Source organism: Pteronotus mesoamericanus, unplaced genomic scaffold (genome assembly GCF_021234165.1).
Source record: "Pteronotus mesoamericanus isolate MK-2021 breed Mesoamerican mustached bat unplaced genomic scaffold, CSHL_Meso_final scaffold_85, whole genome shotgun sequence".
NCBI lineage: Eukaryota > Metazoa > Chordata > Mammalia > Chiroptera > Mormoopidae > Pteronotus > Pteronotus mesoamericanus.
In genome coordinates this window covers 28,879,181-28,901,094 of record NW_026555329.1, presented here as the reverse complement: position 1 = coordinate 28,901,094, position 21,914 = coordinate 28,879,181, and the positions used below count along the sequence as shown (strand labels likewise).

At 34.8% G+C, this 21,914-nt stretch overlaps 1 protein-coding gene across 1 annotated transcript in view; it reads right to left on the bottom strand.

Moving 5' to 3' along the window:
• SEMA3E (semaphorin 3E) overlaps positions 1–21,914 on the bottom strand; it is a 250,607-nt gene that overhangs the window by 105,910 nt on the left and 122,783 nt on the right. The window lies entirely within an intron of this gene.

Sequence of the window (21,914 nt, the reverse complement as noted above, 5' to 3'; positions counted from 1 at the left end):
TGGAAACATTAACAAGTTAGAAGATAACTACATTTTCCAAGGATCAATGCATAACGCATCTGATAGAGAATGTGGAATACTGATGACAAGAACACTAACGTCCAGAGAATGATATGAAATGCAACAAATCTATAGCCTTTCTCCCAATCGTATACTGTCTGTGTCTGGGAAAAGACAGAGGAAGTATCTTTCCCCTCTATTAAGAATGTATTCACTCTATATATCTCTAGTATGTGGATTCCCCAAATTTCATGCAGCAGGGTTAACTTTTAATCTTTAATTAAAAATAAGCAATATTGCTAAAATCAAAGTATCCCTTATAAAGGTAAAACTTGTGATACTGAGTCATTTGACTATTCGTCTCGAAAAGAATCTGAGAAGAAGTTTTGAGGAAGAGATGAAAAGAATAATCAGGTACTTTATTTAGAGAGAAATAAAATAGAAATTTGAGAGATGTAGGTGTTCTTGAATTTCGACAGACAAATTTGCCCAAGTCGAATCATACTTTTTTCCTTCCTTAGCAGGCAGTCACAAGTAGCAAGACACGTATGTTTTAGGGATCCAATCCCATAACAAAAATATAGAGCAAACCACTATATTTTGAATATAGAGCTATCCACTGACATTACACTTTTTCTTTATATATAATCACTACTGGTTTTACAACAGGACTGCTAAATGGTTTCTTTCCCCAAAAAAAGGCTCTACAGTTATTCCAACAGGTTGCTAAAATTCTCCATGTTTTATGCACAGTAAAATCATTATCTATAAGGATGCTACTGATTAGAGAATGGTTATACATTACCTAGAATTAATAGGTTTCTAAACTCTAGAGTTACCAAACATACTAAGGTACAGAGCTTAGAAAATAAGTTTGCTGGAAAAGAGAGAAACTCATGAAAGGAATCAGATATGAGGATATGAGGATTCTATCCTAAAATTTCCCTACTGTGGAATAGTCTATGCCCATATTTAAAAAGTCTGAATTGGAATGAGGGGAAGCCCAATCAGAAAAAGAGGCAGCCCAAGGATGAATTCCACTTAGGGATGACCCTGCCTATTTTCAGTGAAGTCATTTGAACCTCATTACCTCCATGTACAGAGAGAGAGAGAGACAGACAGACAGACATCAACTTTTACTTGTTCTTTTGACTTGCCAACTTCTGTTTCACTTATGATGATTCATATAATCTAAAGGTGGTAGTTACTATTTCCTTGTCAGTAATAGAAACTAATTACTGACTTGCCAATCTTATTTTATTATAACTTATTAACTTTTACTCTGACCCATCTTCCCATCTCTATGGCCAAGTCTATCCTGAGATTAGAAATATGGAGACATAGTTTAGAAAATGCAAGAGAAAAGAAAACTAAGTTTGCATTCAACAAATGCAAGTTTTAAGTGTTCATTTCTTATAGCCCTTACATTTATCATTTTTTTCACAAAAGTAAACAACCACAGAGTAACAGGTTAAATTACCATTGTCTTTTATTTTACCAATGGAGAAACTCATGTGCCTGGAGATGAAATGACTATTTTACAGACATCACCGCTACAATGAAAAATCACTCAAATTACCACACACACACACACACACACACACGCACACACACACACTCCCCCCCATGAGAATTAAAGTACAACAGAAATGTACATCATAACAGAATGTCCTGTAAACTGAGAATTGGAAGAGCAAATCCAGTCTTGACTTTGCGGTTAATTACCTGAGGAACCTGAATAACTGCTTAACATCTTTGATTGTTTTCCTCACATGTTAATCAACCTTCTACATTCAAAATTATTAATTCTTTGACTAAACTGCATTTCTGATATGGAAGGTGATAAAAAATTGTAAAAATATTAACAAACCCAACCTATAGATGTTTTACAGTCTTTCAAAGTACAATGTTGAACCTGTGCTTTTGGAACTTTTACAAACAGAATAGTAGTCAATGAACAAGTGTAAATATCGCACTTCCCATATTTAAACTTGCCTAAAGGGAAGTAGCTAAAATATTCATTCATGATTTTCATGTATTTAAATTACATAGAGTCAGATAATACTTTTTTAAGTTATAAGAAATTTCAGAGCTTATTTATTTTGGTTTATTCATATTGCCTCAGATAAAACTACTGGCAAAGATATGTTTAGATACATAAAGCTGAATATCATGTCTGTGCCTTAGGCAATAAGTTAAAACATTTCATTTTACTTATGAAAATACTTCCTAGAATAATTCTTAAAGTCGTTTCTTAATCTTATAAGACCCAACAAATAGATTGTAATTTTCCTTTAACATTTTCATCACATGAGAGAAGTGCATCCAGTGCTTCGGCAGCCCTCCACTGCAACCATCACCGTGCAAGAGAACAGTGCCAGTGACTGATCCCTAAGAGATTCAGGCTTGTCAGCAGACATATTATTTCAGAATCAAGTACCAATTAAACATATCAGTGTAATGGCATATATTTCTTGCTCATTTCCACAGGCATAAAACATTAATTGTGATCCTTAATTTTCTCTAAGACACAAAATTTTGTTCCTGTCTGTGATTCTCCAGCATCCTTGACTTTAAGCCTAGAAAGGTTAAAAGTATCCATTATGAGTAAATATGTGTGCTTTAGACATGTATCTGGAATAATGAACACAGAGGCATTCTATAAAAGAAAAAACATTAAAGGTTGTACATATTTATGCTTTAACATTAATTTAATTTTCTACTTTTATTTCATTATTTAACTTGCCTATTCCCCAAGAATATCTATAATGACCAATACAAATATATTCTATTGAACAAACTAACATATTGCTAGGTTTGTGAAGATAAGAGGAAGAAAAATAAGATGAGAAGGGTGGAATAATTTAAAACATTTTATTTATTTATTTTTAGAGAGAGGGGAAGGGAGAGAAACATTAATGTGTGGGAGCTTCTCACGTGCCCCATACTGGGACCTGGCCCACAACCCAGGCATGTGCCCTAATTGGGAATCAAACTGGTGACCCTTTGGTTCACAGGCTGGCACTCAATCCACTGACCACAGCAGCCAGGGCTGAATATATTTCACTAACTGAAAGTCATTCTTTAATACCCTATGCATTGTTAAAGCGAATACCAAAATTGGACCCAGGTTTTCTAAAACTCAAAGTCATTATAATATAAAAGAAAAACTATGTGAGTTGCTTAGGAGCATTGCCTGGTGTGATAATCTTATGTATCAACTTGACTAGATCGAAGTTGCCCAGATATTTGGCTAAACATTATTTCTACGTGTATCTGTGAGAGTATTTCTGGATGATATACTAGCATTTGAATGGGTGGACTCACTAAAACAGATTGCCCTCCCCAGTGTGGGCAAGCATTATCCAATGTGTTGAGGGTCTGAGTAGAACAAAGGGTGGAGGAAGGAAGAATTCACTCCTTTTTTTTTTCTGCCTGGCTGATTGAATTGGAATATCAGTCTTATCCTTCCTTTAGACTGAGACTTACATCATCGGCTCCCCTGGTTCTTAGGCCTTAGACTGAACTTCAGTACCAGCTTTCCTGGCTCTCTACCTTGTAGACAACAGACTGTGGGACTTCTCAGCCTCTGTAATGACATAATACTAATTCCTCATTGTGTGTGTGTGTGTGTGTGTGTGTGTGTGTGTGTATGTAAATGAATATATAAAATATTGCTTAAAATTACTAAAAAATAAGTTATCAAGTGCCATACTTCTGCTTATAATTATATCACTCAATACAAGCCAATAGAATTCATATCAAAGTGCAATCTACCAAAAGGGACTTTATGGTTATTGGTGGCCATATTAGTCAGGACATTAATGATTGCAATGAATGAAGATTAATTAAATCAGAGTAATGTAAATCCAGGCACAAAAAATCAGGCTTAATGGTAACCAGGAAACCAAGAGAAGCACAAGGTAATTTATCTCTCAGGAGGTGGTGCATCTTTGCTTCTTGCTTTTCTTAATGCCACTGCTGCACTCTAGTGATTCTAAAGAATTTATTCATTTGTTTGCTCACGGACAAATAGGTCTACATAGTCTCCAATTATATGACCTTCCATCATCCACCCCACCACTGTATAACAATAGCTTTTGAATGTTTCAATTCAAAATTCTCAAGAATGGAAAAATGAATTGGAAGAGAACGTAACTGGCTTAGCCACTGTTCATAGATTCATAGATTGTTGGCTTCCTGTAGATTGGATGCTTTGAGATCAATTATCCATCTGTGGTTAAATGTGGAAGCCATGTGGTAAATAACACGGTCCCTACAATTTTGGGGGATCAGAGCTGTCACCATGAAACATGTATCAGTCATATAGGTTAACTTATCTAGTTTGTCTTAACTCATGAATACATTTATAGTAACAAATTCATTACAATCTGTATTTCCAGTAGGCTGAATTATTTGACCTGCTATTTGTAGATGTTCGATATAATCTTATCTACTTTGAAACAAACAACAGCCAAAAAATGAAAATTTGGGTTTTCATTATTTGTTTGATTTTCAACCATCCTTCCTGATAATAAATGAATTGTTAAAGGCACTAAGAAGTGAAGAATAAACCTTACTTTCTACACAGAGAATACTTCCATTTTTGTTCTCTTCTGGGATGGAGAGACCATCATTTATCCCATACTTATAAAATGTATAGAAATTATAGTGTGCTTTAGTTGTAAAAGGCATTGAAAACATAAAAGCTATTAATACAATAAAAACAGTAAAGTTTAATAAATCAAGTAATTCTAAAGTTTAAATACAGAAATGTAATTATTAGAAAAAAACTTAAAAAGTATTTATTGACATCATAGATAGGGAAACATTATTGTTCTTTCAAATGTTGGAAAACATAAAGAAGAAAAACAATCACCTCTGTACTGTAAAGAGATGTCATAATAGAAGACAGACAAAAACTAATTTGTATAAAAGGAATTCAGTTCATTAAATATACAAAGAAATGAATGTGGAAATATTATCAATTTTCCCAGCAAACATGTATTATTTTATTAAAAATAAAATTATGTCATCCCCAGTCTGGTCCCTGAGGTCAAAGAGCAAAAAAGATCTGACTTACTAAAGCTTGTTCCTTATTAACAATGACTCCATAACCTATTGTACATAAAACTCCCTACACAAACAACTAAGAAAAATCTAAGGGATTATGTGTCTGAAATCAAATGTATTTTGCAGAGCCTAATATAAATAGCAAGATAAATGGAAGGTTTTCCCAATATGCAACAGTTGGTCTTGATATAATTCAAATAATTCAACAGCAATATCATCAACAGGAAAATTCAAGTTAATAATCACTTTGCTTTTTATTACCTTTAATTCCTACCTTATAAACTGTCCCAAATAACTACAGAATCTTTCATGTTGCTTTGATTTATCAATTCATGACATTTCCATACATGTTACTTCTGAGAAAACTAAAATGTTTTTACTTAATTTGCCGTAGAGGTTCAAAGTAGAAAGATTTTTTTGGGGTGTACTAAAGCCAAATGAAACTCAAGCAGAAAGCTTTCCTTCTCAATGGTTTTTCTCTGTAATTTTTGAGCCGGGACTTTAAGTTATACTATGACTTATCTTCCTTCTAAATTATAGTCCTTAGACTTGGCATATTTACCAAGCAATGGCTAACTTCTTTATCCCTTAGCATTGCTTCAAGCTGCCTACTTGAAACAATCAGAAAACACACAGGAAGAAGGGGACAAAAGAAACTTGAATCTCAGGTAATCTCCAGAAAACACAGTGCAAATAAGGGACGGTGCTGACTCGGGTGAAAAGGAGGGAGCTCATCTTGAGCTCTTCCGCCTCTAAAAATAGCAGGCTTTACTTGGGGGAGGGAGTGGACGAAGAAACAAGATGAAACTGAGATGCACCAACTCAGAGTTCATCCGGAAATTTTCTCAGGAGGGAACTAATTATTATTGCTAAGCTGCATGCTAATTATCAGCTGTCAATGAAGATATACAGAGGATTTAGTCATTTCCTCTCATGGCCTTTCTTCTTAACCTGCAAGGGAAATAGTTTTAAAACTCATTGACAGCAATATATTACAGAGACAGTTCCCTTCACTTTGTCAAAATATATTTAAATTCCACACCTCTATGTGTAAATGGGGGTGGAGAGAGGGCACATTTTTTGGTTTTCAAACAAAAAAAGATTTCCAAAGGAGGGGTGTTTCCTTCTTGAATGTATACTTCTTCCACTGTTACCTGCAAGACAGTGACTTCCTAAGACTCAGGACTTCAGATATTATCTTTTTAAATTATTTTATCAGTGTATCTCTTAAAGTTAAATTAACAATAAAACATTGAATTGCACACATAGTAAGCACTGGTAATAACAATGAAATATAGAAATAACCATTAGAAATTTTCTTCAATTTCTTGATGGTTCAAAAGGAAAAGATTTATTGCAACACGCTTTCATGATTTTGACAGATCTGATAAATGAGCACTAATGGCTTGTAATAATGTTGAAACAGAGTGGGTAAAGAAATAAGCAATTAACTTTTTTTAAGTGTCAATGGGGTAGTTCAACGGTTTGCTAATTGCTCTTTCTAGCAGTGGACTGTAGCTGGCCTTTCATGCATTCCCTGAACTTTCAGATTTTATCTTTCTTGTAAGTCAAAGGTCTACAACAGGCATTGTCATTGCAGTGTTCCAAGTTTTTACCACAGACTACTTCCAATGAAAGCAAAGAGTTCAAATGGACATAGCTTAGAGATTAAACAGCCTTTTATTTCCTCAGTCAAGGACAACAAAATTGTGTCAGAATTTTAAGATTATTCATTTCCTATTTATATCAATTAGTATTAGTCAGTATTATGCATGGTATTCTAGCTTATAGGCCGTTGAACTCCTGTATGAACATGAGGTCACTCTGGGACAAGGTTTCACAGAATCATGGTCTATTGATGCACTGTATATATTTCTGTGCATGTATTTAAATTATTGAACTAAAACTCATAGAATATAAAACGCTACTACCTAAAATGTCAATTTGCTTTTGAATGTCTAATTGTTTAATTACGATTATATTCTATTTCGTCAGAGACCAAAGGAGTAGTCCTCTGTGAACAGCTTCTTAACCTGAACCTCCATACAGGGGGACACTCTGAACGGGGTCCGTACTGTCAATTATTCAGTGTTCCTTTCATGTTATTCTACATGTAATGGGAGGAACTATGAAGGTCTTAAGAGTAATTATATGGGCACATTTATTTTAAAAATACTCACTGGTTATGAAGCGTATAATGGCCAGCAGGGGACAGAAGTTGAAAGGAGACTGAAGAGTATTTTTTTAAATAAAAGAGCACGTGAAGAGAATGGTAGTAGCTAAGCAAGTTACACCATGAAGGTAGAGACCTGGAGGATACAGACAAAAGCTAGCCATTAAATTTTACAGAATAAAGTAAAAGTATTTTTTTAAATTTATTTGAAATTGGGATAAAAGATTGTATTTCAATTTGATGAACAATTCAATATATACTGACATCCACTGTATCAGGTACATATCTGAGTTTCAGAGGGATAGTAAGAATTAGTGTAATTCCATAACAATAACACAAATCAGATTTTGGGATTCCTCATTTTATTTCTGTAAATGAATTTGAGAGGTAAGAATTTTCAAACTTATGGTTCTGATAAATTGGGCCCATTCACTTTTTTTCTGTAAAAAAATACATTTTAGGTTTAAAACCAGGAAGAATAAAAAGGTTTATGATGATAAACTCCCTCCCGCCTGGCATCCCTCTTCCTATATAGCTCTCATTCCTTAGCCTCCAATGGCTTAATTCTGTCTACTTTTTTTAGTATTCTTTCAGATTTCCTAATGCATATTTAATAAGGAAGGCATGTGGATCTTTAATACTTTTCCAACTTACATGAACAAGAAGAAGAAGAATATAAACCCTATTTTTTGCTTTTCTTCACGTATATCTTGGAAGTCTTTTTGTATCAAAACTTAGAAAAGGTACAGTTGCATAATATGCCATTTTATAAATCATGTAGTTTATTGTTAGGCATTTGAATTCTTTCAAAATTTTGCTAATATAAATAGTACAATGTATAAATATGAATATATGTCAATTAACATACATAAAATTTGTAAGATATATTTTTAGAAATGGAATTAATGTGTAAAAAGATACACACATTTGTTTTTTGTTTTGTTTTTAATCCTTACCCAAGGGTATGTTTGTTTATTTTAGAAGAGTGAAAGGGAGAGAGAGAAAGAGAGAGAGAAACATAGACATGAGAGAGAAACATTAATTGGTTGCCTCCCTTACATGATCCTACTGGGAATCAAACCCACAATCTAGGTACGTGCCCTCACTGGGAATTGAACCTGCAACCTTCTGGTGCATGGCACAACGCTCCAACCATCTGGCCCACCTGGCCAGGGTGAATTTGTTATTTTTCACAAATATCTCCAATTTGCCTCGGTAGTAATGACAGCCGTTTAAAATTCTACTAATATATGTGAGAATGACTTTCCCATAGCCTTGACAACACGGTGTCATTAACGATTAGGATTTTCAGCTGATCTGACTGGGGAAACACATTAAATTTCTCTCTCTCATTTTGGATGAAGTTAAGCATTTTTTCACACATCTTAGAGTAGTCTGTCTTTAGTTTTTGTCATTTTTCTCTTTGTATCCATTGCCTATTTTTCCACAATATTAAAGTCACTTTGTTAATGTATGAATTTAAGGAATGTTCAAACTGTGAAGTGTTAAGTTATGTGAAGTCATCAGTTAAGAGATGGAGGAGGCTGGGCCCTTAAATGTGGGCTTTTGTGCTTCAATCATGTTAAAAAATGTTTTTTAGTCTGTTATATATTTGCTGTAGTAAATAGAGTTAATTCTTGATTATCCAGGGTAATTAACCAATGTAGCAGTTAACAGTTCGCAAAATTTTTTAGAAAGTGTTATGAATCAGAAGTGGGCAGGGAACACATTCAGTCTCCCACAGGCTGATTTTGGGTGTCAAAAAATGCCAGGCGCTGAGGGGTTATGTGGGAATGAAAACGGGTAGCTTTGCCCACAGGGGAGTTGCCTCAGCTGGGGCCGTGAGAGTGGTTTTCCAATCAGAGGCCTTGGTGAGGTGCTTCCTTCCAAAGACATTTCCTTGTTGTCTTTTGCGGACATTTCCTTCCCCTCACGCCCCTGTCCTGCCTTCAGGGCCGTGTTTTTCCACTTGGCCTCTTCAGATTCTAACCCCCTTCAGACTGCCTCTCAACTTTCCTAGGGTCCATTTTTGAAGCTCACTAATGAACACATTTTTACTCATTTGGTTTTGTATTAACAGTTCCTTTCAGCCATCCATGATTTCTCAAATTTACTATCTCCCTGAACACAGATTATTATATTTTCTTAATAATTTACTAACTACTATAACATATAGAAAATGTGGTGCTTACATGTAATTTTTTCCCAAGGCCACTGCTGTGGAGGTCAGTTTTTATTCACGGTCAGGCTTTTACTAAATACCAATGGGAGAGTTTCATTCATATGGAGGAGAAAATGACTCATTCAAAACTGACATTTAAAGTCTGCTTGAAACTTGACTCTATGTTGATTTCTCGACACTTATTTATGAGAATTACAGAATTCTGAGTAACAAATATTTTACAAGATGTTTTAAATATTCAGAGTAAACCAGGCATAGAATATATGTAAAATACTGTACTGTTTTTTTGTACTATTAGTGATTTAAACTTTATCCTAGAGAAGGGGAGTAGGAAGAAACAGGTTTTTAAAGTCCTATGAAATACTTTTAGTATTATAATAGAACACTATAGATTTGATTATCTGAACATCTTCCTTTCAAAATATTTTCGTACAATCTACAAAATTGTGGTAAAAAAAAGGCTTGATTTTTAAATTATGTTTTTAATGTCAATTACAAATTAGATTTCACAGCGGAGGCCAGTTTTTCTGGATGTCATTTCACAAGAGTTTTGCTTTCATTTAATATTTAAAACTTAAAGGACAATAAAATGCAACTATTCTATAAATTCACATCCTATTCTTAGGTATGGTTTAAAATAAGTGAGTGACAGTACTACATAATTCATTCCTTCCAGCACATATTTAATAATTCTGACTTCCGTTGCTCAGTTTATACTTTCAACCCCCCGTCCCCAAAATGCATTAGTAATATGCTTTCTGATTTTGAGCAAAGTTGGCTAATGTATACACAATTGTAATTAGTATAATTCGCTAATAATGTAATTATGTATCTCAATATTATCTTAAGTAAGAAATGTTTTATGCTGTAAAACTAATGTATTTTCTACAATCTGTGTGTTTAATTGAATTTAAGTGACGCTAAGAAGTTGAACATGTCTATTACCATTATTTTCATTTTGCATTTTATCATTTTAGAGTTAGAGTAATATAACTTTCTAAAGCAATATACACTTTTATTTTTTTTAGTTTTATTGAGATATCATTGACATATTAACACATAGCATTGTATTAGTTAAAGGTATATGACATAATAATTTGATTATATTGCATAATGATTACCACAGGAGGTTTGGTTCACATTCATCATCTCATTTAGTTTTTGTTTTTTTTTTCTTGTGATGGGTACTTTTAAGATCTACTCTCTTCGCAACTTTCAAGTATACAATGGAGTCCTGTTAACCAAAGTCATCATGCTCTACATTACATTCTCATGACATTTATTTTATAACTAGAAGGTTGTACTTTTTTGAATATATTCACCCATTTCCCCACATCTAAGTTTTTATGTTTTTGTTTAAATTCTGTATCATTTTTGGACAACTTTATTGATCTTTGTTCTTTTTTAAAAGCATATTTTATTCATTCTTATTTTTATCTTTTAAGATTTTATTGATTTTTAGAGAGTGGGGTGGGAGGGAGAAAAAGAGAGAAATATCAATGTGTGGTTGTCTTTCACTCACCCCCTGCTGGGAACTTGGCCTGTAACCCAGGCATGTGCCCTGGCTGGGAATTGAACCAGTGACCCTTTGTTTTGCAGGCCGGCACTCAATCCACTAAGCCACACTAGCCAGGGCTGATCTTTGTTCTATAACACATTATAATATTTTCTTTGATAAATAATCTATCACATAAAAAATAAGCAAATTAACTAAAATTGGAATTGCATTTTACTTTACCATATACTGGTTCAAATAATATTTGGTATTTGAAATTCTTCAAAATAATATGACTCAGTATTTTACATCCTCTATTGACCCCCAAATCCATACTTATTTAGCTGTGTGCATCTTTCCCATCTTCTTCTTTAATTTAATAAACAGGCCTCTCCAATTTAGCAAATAAAGAATAAAGCCTTGATTCTTAGCAAATGGTTATTTGGATTTTGTCAAAAATCTAGGATTTGTCCTGATTCTTTCTTCCCTGAATCCTATGGTATTGTCCTCAACATCTCCTCTATAACTACTAAATTGGACTAGAAAAAGGGACTATTTTCCTGCTTCTGCTCTCCCCCATTTCTCCTCTTACCCAGTTGGTTTGCCTTACAGTATAAACAGAAATTAGCCCAGTCCATGTGGCTCAGATGGGTGGAGCATTGTCCCATGCACCTGAAGGCTGCAGGTTTAATCCCTGGTTGGGGCTCATACCAGAAGCAACAGATTGATGTCTCTCTCTCTCTCTCCCCACACTTCTTTCTGTGTCTCTCTCTCCCCCTCTCTTGCTCTCATTTTGTTTCTTCTGTCCCCTTCTCCCTTCCTCTCTCTAAAAATCAATGGATATATCCTTGGGTGAGGATTAAAAAAAAAAAAAAGAAATTGGATCAAGATGTTGTTCATCCCTCTGCTGGAAACCCTCCAATTGTTTCCCAACGTCCTTAGATTAAAATCCTGGCTCAGAGTCTGTCACGATCTGTCAGCTGCCTACCTCACTTCAATGTTGCTCCACTTTCTCACTTCCTCCCTTGCTCACGCAGTTCCAAGGCATGGGCTTTAGAGCTTTGCCCTGACTCTTCATTTTTGACTGAGGTGCCTCCTGACCTGAGTGCTGGCTTCCCCTGTCAGTTGGATCTTTCCTCTGTGAAGTCTGCCCTATCTAAGAAATCTATCACTCTCTCTTAATATCCTTCATTGCATAAAGCTTACTTGGTTTTGTTTTTTGTTTGTTTGTATTTGCTTTACTTACATATTTTCTTCCTCTTCTGACAAGAAACAAGTTTCCTATGAGGAGTGACTCTTTCCATCCTGGTCACTGTGACATTCCCAGAACTTAGACAAGTGCTCACCACTTGTTCAGTAGGCACTCAGTAAAGATGGGTGAAACAAATGAAGTCTGAATCTCAACCTCATGTGTGAAAATGGGGATAATAAAAATTAATTAGGGGGTTGCTGTAAGAATCAAATAATTCATAGTTCCAAATGAATGGCCAATATATTTGGGTTTCCTTCTTCTTTCTTTGATGTTGATTATTGGCCAACAACATTGAATGAAAATTCCCTCTGCAAAAATAGGCCTTTCTTAATTATATTCTGTCAAGTGGACATAGTTTCTCTCTAGGCTTATTATATCAGCTTAAAGTGAAATAGGAAATTCTGCAAGTACACAATTACTATGATCACTGTAAACAGCTAGTCTATTTTAAGTTAAAACCTTGCTTTCCTACCAACAGTAGATTGGTATAATTTTCTATTCCTTCTTTCAATCCACATCTGTCTCAGCTTGCAAGAGTAAATTTGTCTTTATTCCCTTAGAAAATTTGCTTAATTTCTTTATCATCTCTTTATTTATAAACTCAATCAAAAATGCATTATTTACAGAATTATCTCCCCTCCACTCTTGCAATTTAAATTCAAAGTACCAGAGTAGCAGGCAAAAATTCTTCCAACATTTTTGCTTTATTACTATTAAACCTTAAATTTTTATGAGTTTTCCAGTACTTCACTTGGTAGTTGTTTTTATAAGAATAGAGATGTCAATTTCTAGACAGGTGCATGGTTTGACATGGTGTTAAAGCATCATAGTGAAACAGTCTCTGTGTTCCTCTCTCGTGACCTCTAATAAAGATCTTTAGTTTCATCTTTATAAAAATAAAGCCTTCTCTCAACCCACATAATTTAATCCTACAAAACATTCTTTCTAAGAAAAAATGACTTCCAGATGTACCAGGAGTTTGCAATCTGACAATCTGGCACACTGACCATTTGCACCTTTTAAAATATGTAGTTTCCCAACTGACATATTACCATAAAAAATGACTACTGTGTAATCTGGACACTTTCTCTATTAACATCACATTTTCCTCATAGTTTCAATACTGACAGAATAATATCTAAATTTCAAATCCAGGCAAAATGAAAAGCGACTTAATAGTCTTTTGAATAGTCCCATTAATTAAATGGAAATGGAATCTAGTCATCATTATAATGACAAAAAAAATAATGCCAATAATACTGCTGATAGATGTATATCTGGATATAGAAATGAAGCTGTGGGTTCTTTGCCATCATTTGATAGGTTTGAAAATGCGAGACAACCACTAAAAGCTCATTTGCTCTTAAATTACATGCCTCAATTACGGTAGCTGCTGCCATGTGAACCGGATGGCTCTTAATAGGTAATAGGCCCCCTGGGTTGGTGTGTTCTCTTCAGATGTGGCTAACTAAGGGAAACATGAAGACAGGGGACAAGCCAATGCAATGTGTACAATTCACTGATGACTTTCTTTCACAAAAAGTCGCCTTAGTGACTAAGCTGCTAACAAATTCTTCTTCTGTTTTCCTTTTCCGGCAGTCCTCAATAAGCACTGATTCGCTAGCCAGAAAACCCTCCTGTTTATAACCTGTCACAAGGCAAATAGTACCTAAAAAGACCACCCGGGTTTTCTCTAGAAACTGTGAAGGGGGGGGGGGGGAAAACTCCGATTCACATAAAGGCTCTTGTGTGGTAGGTACTGCCTGAAAAATATCCAATTTAGTTCATTGCTTTTGCCCTTCACATCACTCCAGCAATAAATGCACAATGCTGCCCATTTTACAGATTAGGAAACAGAAGCTCACAGAGAAAGTAAAAAAAATCCTGCCCTGGCTGCTGTGGCTCAGTGGATTGAGTGCTGGCCTGCGACCCAAAGGGTCAACGGTTTGATTTCCAGTCTAGGGCCTATGCTGGGGTTGCAGGTCAGGTCCCCAATAGGGGGCACATGAGAGGCAACAACACATCGATGCTTCTCTCCCTCCCTTTCTCCCTCCCTTCCCCTCTGCCTTTCTCTCTCTAAAAATAAATAAAATCTTTAAAAAAGAAAAAACTTCCTAAGGTCACATACTGTCTGAATATCGATATATCTGGATTTAGTATGTTATTTTGCTCATTTCGTTGTTTGACCATAAATAGGGACTTTGTATAAATATGCATTTTCTTCATTGACTCAGATCAGTCATAGGTTTTCAGTAAATCTCTTATGAGTTATGTTACAGGTGTCTCCCACATTTCATGCATTTATCAAATAATCTTTACCCATAATAAGTGGCCATAGACACCTGTGGAGGTAGAAATTTTTTCAGTCTGTATCTCAGCCTTTTCTCATAATTTGCCTCCGGAGTCCTAAAGGCTCTCTCATGGAAGCCATGTGTACGTTGTGTAATCCAATGAAAATGGACAGAAGAAATGGGACCTGGAATGATCAGATAATACAGAGAACAGAAACAAAGAAAATAAAATAAAAACCTATATATATTAACTTTGAATAAGTAAGAGAAGATAATGTTCTTAAAGATAAAAATTAATTTAAAACATAAGTAAACATAAGTAAAGACATCTGTGAAAGACATCTGTGTTTTTTCCCAATTTGTCACTGAACATACCATTTACAGGAGATTAAGCTCCCTGTTTGCAGGATGAGAGGAGTAGATGAGATCTACTAGCTCAGTTCCTTCTAGCTTCATGAACTGTATCACATCATGAAGTAGATCATCTCCAGGTGGGGAAAACACAAACTAGAAGTATCAAAAGGATGCTTTCTAGAACTTTATTCATTTTTTGCAAACTATGAGAACTGTAGAACTACTTCTTGCTGTATGGAGACAAAAATTAATGCTGAGGATACAATTTTATATCTGTTGAGTTCTCATGTCAAAAAAGTGTATTACTATGGTATAAAAAGTAACAAATTTATTGTTGATCTACATTTCTATTCCTTTTGATAGGCTTCAAATATAAGGGGGAAGCTATAAATCAAATGTATTCTAACTTCATACTGGCATAACATACTTATTAGGAAATGAGGAAATATGAATTAAGCCATGCTAAACTTAGAAAAGCTAAAAGATCTGTCAAAACCTTCATAATGTAATCACCTAAGCCAAAACCTTATTGCTCAGGAAACAAGTAACTTAGCAAATGAAAACACCTTTCCACATGCTGAGAACGAGAGAACAGATGATAAATTATGACCCAGAGATTCCACTTCTGGGAATTTATTCAAAGAAACCGAAAACACTAATTCAAAAGAATATAAGCACACCTATGTTCATTGCAGCATTATTTACAATTGCCAATATTTGAAAGCCACCTAAGTGTCCATAGTAAATGAGTGGATGAAACAGCTACAAGACATTTACACCATGGAATACTACTTGGCCATTAAAAAAAAATTACCCTTTGTGACAGCATGGATGGACCTGGAGAACATTATGCTAAATGAAATAAGCCAGTCCCGGAAAGACAAATACCATATGATCTCATTCATATGCGGATTCTAATGAACCAGCTAATAACAAGAAAAATAGAGACAGACTCATAGAGAGCAGGCTGACAGCTCGTAGGGGATGGGTGTTTGTGGGTTGAAGGGATTGAGCAAAAAAGAAAAAGGACTCATAGGCATGAACGACAGTGTGGTGATTGTGGGGGGAGGGAGTTGGGGAGACGTGAGAGAGGATATAAGGGGGATAAATGGTAATGGAAAAAATACAATAAATAAAAAAATTAAAAAGCATGGAAAATTTGGAAGACATTTATGAGACAAATTAAAATGTCTTTTGTAGAACTCACTGGAGAAACTTTAAAGTATAAAAATTAGCTTGAGACAAGTAATTTATTAGGAGAGTTAAGTTAAAAGAATGACACCAGAGTTCTCTCATGAAATTCAAGATTGGGTCCTTATTTTACATTTTATGACAGGACTGCCCATCATCTCCATTGGGAATGAACTGAATTTCTGAAAATACCATTTATGTCACTTGGAGGCATGAGTAAAACACAGTAACATATAGCTGCCATATCCCCAACCCCCAACTTTATCAGGACAGATGCTTGCACCTACGTAACTGGCCATCCATCATGAAGTCAAATATGATTTTACATGCACTTGGATCCTTCTGGCAGGGTCACTGCCCCTATCTGGGAAAAAATTCCATATGAAATTGGGAACAGGAGGTCAATTTTCCTGTCCTGACATGGCTAAGATGAGATAGCCTCTGCCACCGAAAAGGAGCAAACGCATTAACCTCCCTGATTGGCAGACGCCCTTCAAAGTGATGATGCAATTTTTGAGAATGCTTAAGGTTAGAAACTGCATTAGTGGCCGTGTTAGCGACAGCCAGGAATTACCACCTTAATTACTGAGCTCTCCGTGTGTGTGTGTGTGTGTGTGTGTGTGTGTGTGTGTAGAAAAGAGGGACGAAACAAAGAATGAATGCAGGGGGTGGATGGTACGCAGGAGCAAACAGGAACAATAAAATCTTTCACTTCAAAATTTTCTCTCACTTTACAACAGGGGAAAGAAAAAATGGTAATTTAAACTGAGATAAATAATAACAAGAAATCATAATTTCTGTTACAGTTTATATTGCTAAAAATAATATAAATTAATAGACATGATATTGAGGTATATGAGGCTACCAAGTCCCAGTCTACTTTTATCAATTTCAGACCTCAGATTTACTATATAAAAAATAGAAAAATATTTCCATACCTCATTATTAAATGCTTTCAGATTGTTAAAGTGTTTATAAGAGAATACAAGAACATTTAAAAAAATAAGTAAATGATCAATTGGTAACATAATTTTCTTTGCCAAAGGCAAAATTTCTAGCTGAGACTATAACTCTTAAAAACTCAACTGCAGTATTTAAAATTCTACAGTTACTTCATTCGTGTTTTTAATATTCATTGATAATGCATTGAATTATGACAACTTATAAGGTACTTTATGATAATACATGATCTAGAGTAAAGTTTTGGAAGACAATTAGTACACTCCCTTACTAAATAAAGGATTTATAGTGCATCATCAGTGGCAAATTATCATGGGTAAAATAATAATCAATGAATTCCTAACATAAGTATGTGACCATATGATATAATTATACGACCACAGAGACACCATATTTGGAACCAAAAGGAAATCTTTTTTAAAAATCAGATAATAGTGAATTCCCTGAATTTACTATGAACAGAAGTTTAATATCTTCCAGGGGGGCAGATCTAATGAACAAAACTGCCTACTTGTTATAATTTCAAGAAGGGTAATATAGAGGGCCCTTTGAGTCCAATTATTTAATCCTCTCCCAGTTACACCTGTCATTAGAGTTTTACAACTCTGATATTTCTGGCTTTCAAGAGACCCTATTAAAATTTTAGAACCTTTGGGAGGAATTAAACCTCAAACTTTTATCAGCTAATAACTTAGATTCTTGCGAACTGGATCTAGGGTAAATATAACATTAGATAAACCTAGAGGAGGGGTGTTTTTCATGTGGAAAAAAGAATAGCACCAGGTTAGGGGCTGTGTGGGGGCGATAGGGGTGCAAAGGTTGGCATCAATACAACTTTCACAGTGCTGCCCTGACAGGCCTGGTTTCTAAGTCCTGGCACACAGCTTTGCCATGTTGCCAAAGCAGGAACTCCAGAGCCAATTAAAAGGTTCACTTTCGGCCCAGTTTTCTGGAGGCAATCAGACACACTCCATGACATATGAGCGTGTGTCTGAATGGTGTCACAAGTCTAAATAATTTGGTCAAAAACTTACTTTGACACCCATCAACCTGACAGAAAAACATGATTTTAATGATAAATTTAGTGCTCAGTGTTGGGGACTGACTTTTGGCTGAGTTTGATTGTCTCTGTCTCTTCAACAGCAATTTCTCCCTTCAGTGTGGGGGACTGATTTTAGGCCGAGTTGGATTGTCTCTTCAACTTCAACAGTGATTCTCTACCTTGGTTGCACACTGGAATCTCCTGGAAGATCTAAAACAATCTGATGCCTGGGTCCCTCACCAAGAGAGCATGGAATATTTCATCTGGCATTTGCATTTTAAAAAATTTTCCCCAAGTAATTCTAATATGACCCAAAACTGAGAACTTCTGCTGTAGAATAATTCTGTGAAGTTTGGCTGTTAGAAGAGGTATACACATAAAAGCTGCATGTACATAAATCTTAGGTCTGCAAGCTTGTGGATCAGTTACAAAGAAATGCCAGGATACTGAACTTGCCAGAATGTTCCAGGCATTATCCTATCTGCAGTCAGTAATTGGCAGATAAAACTGATCACTGCTTGACATTATAGATAAGACCAAAAAAGGGTGAGAAAAAGAATCTTACTTGAACATTACAGCAACATATTAACGATGGAAACAAATGTGGCTGTTCTGATATGTTTATACACACTTCCCATGATGTGATTAGTTGATACTTAGTGGAATGTTTTTCATCTGCCCCATAAGACACCTCTCATGTGATAAATCTATTTTGAACAATGTTCAAGAAAATAACTTTAAGATAGCACATATTTTGTATAATGGCTAACTTTGAGTATTTCAGCTGGAAGAAAGTTCATTTTTAAAAGATGGTGCTTCATCACTCAGATTTATGACTATTAAAAGGGAAATAGACTCAAAAATAAATGTCTGTGTTGAGTGCTACAAGTTTGATGTTGAGCAGCTCTCGACACTCCAGATTTCTCAATAAACTGTGTGCCTCATGTGATCTGTAGTTTTTAAGGCAATGGGGTAAGAAATCTATCTCGTCTGAAAGACTTCAGGCCATGTCTAACTCATGCACTGCAACAACATGGTGGGAAATTGCACATAGTGCCCGTCAATATTAGAGGTAAGTCCTTTCTTTGGGTCAGGGTTACATGTGTTTAATTTAGAGTGTGAAATAAAACAGAACTTTTAGGGCATATTGTCTACTGAAAAGAGTATCAAACAATATTCATTGTTACTCCCAATGATTGCAGTCTCCTACTCAGTAAAAGAGCATTTTGAAAAGGACTGAGTACATCTATTCTCTATCCACCAGCAGCTGAATGCTTCTAAGGGGAAAAGGTCTGGGCCAATGAGATCAGCATTTGTCCATTGAGGTCGGGGTCAAGGTAAAGGTCCCTCTCTCTTTTCTAATGGCAACACTGAAACAGCAAGAAACAACTGCATGTTCTGGTTGTTGCAATAAGTGAAAAGTTTTTCTGAGAAAGGGACAGATGATGTCGATGTTACTTCAGTATGAAAGAGAGAGGTCACAATTTGCTAATTCATTTGTTTATCCCAGACAAATGGAAAAAATATATATGAAATTGATTGTAAAGTGAGTATCAGGAAAGGTTTAGGCCCACAGAGTAAGCTTGTCCACAAGTCTTCTAGTACTAATATTTTCACCCATTTGATTCCCATGATTAATTTAACTGAAGTGGTCATCCAAATGGCTGATTTCTTCCACTCCCCCAAATCCATCCCAGCAAATAAACTTCCTAATTTTCCATTCAAGAAGAAGGAAGGGAAGAGCAGAAGAACAGCCTGGCCACCCTGAGAATCTGCAAGTACACTGTTAAAATATTAGAGGCTGAAACTTTTGATCAGAGTCTTCATTTACTGGGCTTCACAAACTAGCAAACCCTGAAACACAGGCTGTGGCTTATGTTCATTTTACTGTGTGTGTAGACATTGGATAAAACAAGGCAAAGGAATGGGCACTCCATTCCAAAAAGACATTATATTTTGTTCTGATACTCTATAATTTCTAATGGAAGCAAAAAGGGGAAAAAACAAAATAAGTATATTTTAGAGATAATCATATTTAATATAATTTGAGTTTAATAAGAAAGAATAAAATATGTCAAACTTTTTATAACTGAAAATAATTTTGCAATTATAAAACTTAGTCTTATTTATCAAATAGTATCTGAAATTAGTAATTTATCATCTGAGTTTTGAATATACAAGGGAATGTGCTGAAAAGGAATTGGAGTCATAACAAAGGCAATTATACTAAATTAAATAAAGTAAAAAATGTGTTTTAAATAGCCTAATGAGCTCTTTCTGTACTTCGACTATGACAATGTATCATAAATTGTACCTTCTTTTTAATTTTTGTGTAGTACAGCAATAAAATAATATGTACTACTATAAACATATTTTTAAAACTCAATCTATAAAAATGAAAATGCTCTGGATTCAAAGCTTTATTACTAATTGAAAGCATTTTTTTATTTCTAATATAAGGATAGTCTAGAATAGAGGCTAAACTATTCATATTCTTGAAATAGGAATAGTGAATTTATATTTTTAAAATATCAAAGGGAGAGTACACATCAATTATAATATGAAAGTCTCTATCAGAGTATTTGTTTTAATGAACTGCCATTCATATTTGGTTGTCCTCATTCTTTGTGTTCCGAGTTAAGCTCCATGCTCTCTCATTTCCAATTAGTAAGATGTGTCCTGCTTGGTAATAGGTGGTTACCACATCACAGCTTTCTAGTTTTCAGACTCAATTAAAAAAGTGATAGTGAGTCTTGGCTCAAAATCAAGGCTGTGACCCTGCAACCATCACATCTCCTTTAATCTCCCACCGCACTTGCTCCCTGACAAATTCCCTGGACAGCATAATTACCCCTTCCCATAACACTTCCCAATGCTCTGCAGAGTTCCCAGGGGAATCAGCACAGAGGTGCAATAAACATTGTAAGGAAGAACCAAAAAAAAAAAAGAAAGAAAGAAATTTTTTTTCTAAAAATAGGTTAATGAATACAATAATTGTCCATCTTGATTGCACAAACACATTTTTAAATCTTATCAACTTAATTACATATTTTATAGTGAAAATGGACTTGTCACAAAACTAAAAGTCTATGAGACCATATTTAGGTTCTTTTATCATTAAAAGCAAAGCTATGATTAGATCTTCTTTAAAAAAAATACACCTTTTACGTACATTTTCATGTTATAAGAGAAATGATTCCGTTGAGTGACTTTACTATGTAGTTTAAGGGAAGCAATTATTGTGTTCTTAGAACTTATAAAAATAGGTTTTCAAATATCATTAACCGATTATACATGTTTGAAATAAATGCCATACTCTCTTGATCCAGCTGTCAAAATCTCGTTTTTGGTATAAAGGTACCACGGGTTCAAATTCAGGATTTAACAAGCTTGTACAACATTGACCTCTATTATTTTTTTTTCATAAAGACTTTGTTTTCTTAAAAGTGAGGAAAAGCAACAAAACTTTATTTATTATCCAATGTAACTGCACACCAAAGTTAACTTTAAATATAATGAATAAATTTTATTGTCCAATGGAATATCAAAGTTAATGTACAATCTAGGTTCTATTCCCCTCTTTAACTGGAAACTACCCAGCAGCGGCAGAAGAAAAACATCTTATTCTAAGGAAGAAAAATGATTAATTGAAGTGAAGTTAGAGTTACACTGTCATTATTAACTAGACATTCTGAAACAAATTGTGAACAATTAATTGGATATATGCTGTTCTGACCTACATTTGGGAAGACTTTTTTAAAGACTCAGGAGAGTTTCTGAAAGAGGAACAAGGAAAAATTGAGCCTTATTTTGGGTAATTATTTAATATCATATTTACTTAGATGCTTCGCCTGCCTACAGGCATGCATTTTTACATGATAAGTTAAAAAATGAAGAAAAA